Below are 6,073 nucleotides of genomic sequence, written 5' to 3' on the forward strand. Positions count from 1 at the left end.
CTTTGTCAACACTGAACCAGTCTGAAACACTGGACACTTTTAATTTGCAAAACACTCATTTGCAAATCCGCCGCCGCCTCAAACAAGAGCTACAATATCATGTATATAACCAAAATGTGCAGAATTACATGGGATTCAATAATTTCATTGGTTTTCTACAGTTACTTTCATATTTATTTTGCAATTTGAATTATAAAAACATGGGATTTTCAATATCCCATGGGACAGGGCAAAATCCCATGGGATTTTGGTTAAATCCCATGGGATTTTTTTTTGTCCCATGGGATTATTGTAGTCCCATGGGATATTTGTTGTCCCATGGGACAAAAAAAATCCCATGGGATTTTTATTATCCCATGGGATTTTTAATATCCCATGGGACAAATTAAAATCCTATGGGATTCTAATTGTAAATATATAGATATAAATAAACAGTAATGTGTATGTTACAATGTATTCTATTTGGTAGTAAATTATTATAAGATGAATCTTTTTAATTGAATATCTTTTTTTCTTGGGAAATGTTAATTTAGCATATTGTTCTTTAACTGTTCAAAACTAAACTTTTAAACAACAAAGCAGATAATGTAAGTATCAATATATGTTTATTCATGAATTATAGAATACTTTCTTGAAACACAATTATTTGCCATTTGAAATCAATAAAAACTCTATTGTTAGGCTTAACATACTAGTAGCTATTTAAGTAAATCTATTTTTTTCACAATATCCCTCAACACAAAACATTAATAGTTTCTTATCATCCAGCATTGTTTGATGGTATAGTCCACTTTTTGGACATTCAGCACAGAACTTTGACATTATTGTGGTTTCAATATTTTTTTGAATTTAAAAGAACTTCAAATCATTGACTGAGTGATGAAAATAATAACTGATCCAACTTTTTTCTTTGAATTTATTCTGGTCTTGTTTCTATGTTTTCTCCATTTATTTTAGGTGGTGAATTTCAATCCTTCTGAAAAAGAATCAATAAAATCTAAAGTAATGGATTATACAAAATTGTTTTCATACATGTAGCAATAATATGATTTTCAATAAAAATAGCTATGTGGTATGGATTTTACTGATTGTTAAAGGTTGTCCAGTGTCATCAGTTGCTAACGGCCTACATCCTTTGGTCTCTGATGGAGGGTTGTCAAATTAGCAATATACCACATCTTCCTATTCTAATACCATATAACAATCAATTAATTTATTCTTCTTTATAAAATTTGGGTATTTTCCCAAGTTATATACATAATATATATACATACTGTAAATTCGGAATTAATGCAAGTTTTTTTTTATTGAGAAAAATGCAACGGAGTTGTAAACGCAATAATTTAAACTCGTATTATGAAATATTTTATATGGATTAAACAGGATTTTTCAAAATCGTAAAATTTAAAATCGCATTTAAGTCTAAAATGACAGAATCGCAATAATAAATGCACGCAATAATTTATGAATTTTACAGTATAAAGATCAATGTTAAAAGTTAAAACTTTAGACAACTATAATAACATTCCATTATTCACAAGAATTTGCAATATATTATACAAAATGCAGACAACAGAAACAATATTTCTTTAAGCTTTTGAAGTTCAGACAGATTTCAATTTGTGTTTTATTTCAATGAAAAAATACCTTGAACATGTCATATTGGAAATTATAACATTGATACAAACAAAATATGTATGTTTTATCCTTTTTTTTTTGTGTTGTTGGCTTGCTGTCTCATTTTAATATACATTTAAACATACATCAATAATCTTCTTCTTTATTAAAAGTAAAAATGGGATATTTTTGATTTTGATATCCCAAAACATTATAGTTCTATCACATAACTTTTTACCAAGTTCAAAAACACCAATGTGTTTGATATTAATTTTAAGACATGTATAAATGTTCCAGACCATATCAGTATTCGGATCTTACTTTTATGGTCCAGAACTTACAGTCCCACCATATGTGTACAGTCAGACCATTTAAGTATACTTGTACTGTCTGGTACCAGCTCAACCAAACCTGTGTTTTTATTTTAACTGCAATTAAACTTTTTGTATTAATCTATTAAAGATTTCAGTTATGTTGATCTGTACTGTACATTTGTTTGTAATAAACTTGACCAACTTCTTAAAATTGGGCAGACTGTATGCGTACAGTCCAAATACTTGTTTGTTCTGGAACATAAACATGATTAACAAGCATTTGGCAGGATGTCATGCTAAAATCCCATTAATATTAGTACTAAATTTTGAGTATATACATGTAAATCCACAAGTTACTTACTGAAATTCATGGTGAACACTCACCAAAAACTTACAATTTAGAGGAAAGACTGGAAAGATGAATGCACTAACACTATCAAAACAGAGCATAAAACTTACCGAAAAACAAGATGTTTTACATTTATCCAGGAGCAGGATAATTGAAAAGTTGTTTTTTTCTTTCTCTGCTGTCCATCATATAACCTTTGAATTCATTCATGCAAAATATGAAAATCTGCAAAGGTAAGACCTAGAACCTCAACTTATCCACATTTTGAATTTTGAACTGCATACTTGTCCTTTACATCTTGCTGACAACCTAAACATAAAAAAATGATAAAAACATAATTCTAGATTGAATTTGTGTTTTTATTTTTGTTGGTACATGTACAAACAATTTTCCCAACTTTAAAACGAAAACATCATCACCAAAAAGGAGGTCATACTAACTTCCGAAATATTTAAACAAACCGAAATTATTACTTGATTAAGATCTTGTCGTAAATTAATGGCATAGATACTCTTATTTTTGAAAACTTGATGTCTATTGCATACTTATATTCCTTTGTACGAGAGTATGCATATTAAGATGGACTCCATGGACTTTAATGTAAGCATGATTAATTTTACAGTCACTGACAGTTTTTCAGCTCTATGTGTACATTTTGAGAGAATCTTGCAATACTGTATATTCTGATATTCAGAACTTATTGTGAGGTTTTTATTAATACAACTGAAAGCTGTATCTCGTTTTCATTTCTGATACATATTTATGAGCTGAAGACCAGTGCCGAATTTTTCTCACTGCATTGGAGACCCATAGGTGACCTTCGGCCGTTGTCTGCTCTTTGATTGGGTTGTTGTCTCTTTGTCAAATTCCCAGTTTCCACTTCCCATTTTATATCATGTATGCTGATTTTTCTTAAATTACAATATTCAATCATGCAATTTTGTCTATTATTGAAAACACGATAAGCAAAAATAAATGCACAAAAAATTTAACATTGTTATATATATGTAAAAGACTTTTTTTTAAATTCAAAACAGTTGCCTACACTGTTAATTTCCTTGTTTGATTTCATATTTTTAAAGCCTTTATAGCTAGCTAGATGGTATGCCGGGGCGGATCCAGCCATTTTAAAAAGGCGGGTTCCCAACCCAAGACAAAGGGGATGATCCTAAATTCATTTGATTTGTTTTATTGTCTCATACAAGAATATATATGGTTTGACGGTGGGGATCAGGGATCCTGAAATTTTTTCACCTAACCACTGGATGACAGGGGATCTCAACCATTTAAAAGTTTCTCAAACATGTGGGGGTGGGGGTGAACCCCATGGACTCTCCCTATATTTCCTTTGATTTGTTTTATTGTTCTATACATGAATATATAAACATGGTTTAGGGGTGGGGATCTTGACCGTTTACAAGTTTTCAAACTAGAGGGGGTGGGACTTCACTTTTATTTTATTTCATTATTAATTTTATTGTCCCCGACAAGAATATATATGGTTTAGGGGTGGGGATCTGGATCGTTCACAAGATAATAGCACATTCTCAAATTGAACAGAGTGGGGTAACCCCCAAAGACCTCCTTTTAATTTCATTTGATTTGTTTTATCGTCCCATTCAAGAATATATATGATTTAGGGATGGGGATCTGGACCGTTTACAAGATAATAGCATATTCTCAAATTGAAAGGGGTGGGGATTACCTCCCATGGACTCACCCTCCCTTCTTTCTTCCCCCCGAAATACCTTTTAATAAGCCCCAATGCACAGATAGTTCACAGTATTTTCCCTTGATTTACACTAAAGAATATACACTATACAGGTGTAATTTTTTTTTTAAAAGATAATACAACTGAAGACCACCATGACCACAGTGGTGGATCCAGAATTTTTCATAAGTGGGGCCCACCGACTGCCTAAGAGGGGCCTGCTCCTGCCATGACTCAGTGATTCCATATATAATCAACCAATTCTTTTCCCAAACAGGGGGCCCTGAACTCCTGATTCCCCCTTTTTTTTCCTCATTTCAATCACCCTGATATAAATTTAGTTTTATCACTTATGTAACGGAGGGGGTCGGTGACGACACCTCCCGGGACGTGTAGTGGCCAGTACTTCGCCCCTATTCGACCATTGGGATACCTGATATCAGATTATGGCTGAACAACAGACAATATATCAAATGAAACTATATTTTATTCACAAATGTACAGTGATTGCATGAATTTAACAAAGTCGGATATAAACAGAAGTCAGAAAACTTTCTTAAGCGGAGTTCAAAAATAAAGTAATTTCAAATGTAAAATAAAAAATAGAGTGTTCCCAGAGTTAGTCTTAAAAGTAAAATAAAGTAAATTTGCTTCGCGTTGTGTTATTTAAGTAGTAAAATTGCACCAAAAAGGGGTGACTAACTCTGGCGAACTGCACCGAAGTGGTGGCTAACTCTAGACTCGAATAGTACTAATATTAGTTCCGGCGAGTATTTGGAGGCCTGTGCAAGGCCGACTCCAACTGAATGTCAAATGATATCCTAAACTTGTCATTAATCAGGAGAACTTTAACATAAAAGGTACTGAAGAAAAGTTAAATAAATGAATATTCTTAAAACATGATAAAAGCATCAAAAGTTAAACAATGAAACAGTTAAATTAACATTCTTTACTTTTATCCTACTATAATTAAATCAAATTTAACTTAAAATAAACATTTAAATACTAAATAATTAATCCGTCCAAATTAAGGGGAATTAATCAGGCTCACCAAGGCACATCTATTACACTTACAATAGGAATGGTTTGAATTCCCCAATAATTCTTATATACCATTAATATCAACATATTTCATTTTTGATAAATGAAAGGCAAAAGTTTTCTATGGGTAGAAATGGATAGTGGGAAGCTTTCAGATTCACACCATGCCGGTGGCTGTGTTCAAAGTGCTGGGTTTTTATGACCCTCGTTGTTTGCGGACTAACTATTTAGGCCAGTGGTGGATAATAGTGTGCGTGCATTAATCTTCTATACCTTCTTAATCAATATATTCAAATACTGACGGCAAGTGTTGTAATGATGTATCAATGTCTTTTTGAAATCACCGTGCTATTTACATGTGGGATCGAGAATGCAGGGGAAGGAAACTTGTCAATTATGTTTATTTCTAAGCCAAAATAAAATGAGCCGCCGTAAAATTAACCTTGGGTAATAACAGTGCATGTAAGGCTCGTCTCGGAGGGGTGTCTTTTTTCTGTCTTCTTTTTATGCCCCACCTACGATAGTAAAGGGGCATTATGTTTTCTGGTCTGTGCCTCCGTTCGTTCGTCCGTTCGTTCGTCCTGTTTCAGGTTAAAGTTTTTGGTCGAGGTAGTTTTTGATGAAGTTGAAGTCCAATCAACCTGAAACTTAGTATATATGTTCCTTATGGTATGATCTTTCTAATTTTAATGTCAAATTAGAGTTCTTACCCCAATTTCACGGTCCACTGAACATAGAAAATGATAGTGCGAGTGGGGCATCCGTGTACTGGGGACACATTCTTGTTTTAGTTATATTTTTAATAACTTACACTTTTTTCCATTATTCTCTTTCTTTCACTATTTTTTATTCCTTTTTTCTTTGTCCTTTGTTCTCTATTCTGTTAATTCACATCCATACCCTCTTATGTGTATGTGGACTTACTGTAGTTTATTTTTTAGTTCTGGCAGAGATATTAGATACAATATATATGTCTCTGGTTCTGGTATTATGCGATAAGTCAATTTCTTTTTCATGCAGTGTCATGAAATATAATGGTTT

General features: G+C 32.5%; 1 long non-coding RNA gene across 1 annotated transcript; it reads right to left on the reverse strand.

Annotated features, from left to right (window-relative positions):
• Positions 1 to 586: 586 nt before the first annotated feature.
• LOC139505501 (uncharacterized) lies at positions 587 to 5,532 on the reverse strand. Its single transcript, XR_011659761.1, has 3 exons — positions 5,306 to 5,532; positions 2,391 to 2,589; positions 587 to 976 (listed from the first exon to the last, which is right to left on the reverse strand). It is a non-coding gene; the product is annotated as an uncharacterized lncRNA (long non-coding RNA).
• Between the last annotated feature and the right edge of the window lie 541 nt (positions 5,533 to 6,073).

This window comes from Mytilus edulis, unplaced genomic scaffold (genome assembly GCF_963676685.1).
Source record: "Mytilus edulis unplaced genomic scaffold, xbMytEdul2.2 SCAFFOLD_662, whole genome shotgun sequence".
In the NCBI taxonomy this organism is placed as follows: domain Eukaryota; kingdom Metazoa; phylum Mollusca; class Bivalvia; order Mytilida; family Mytilidae; genus Mytilus; species Mytilus edulis.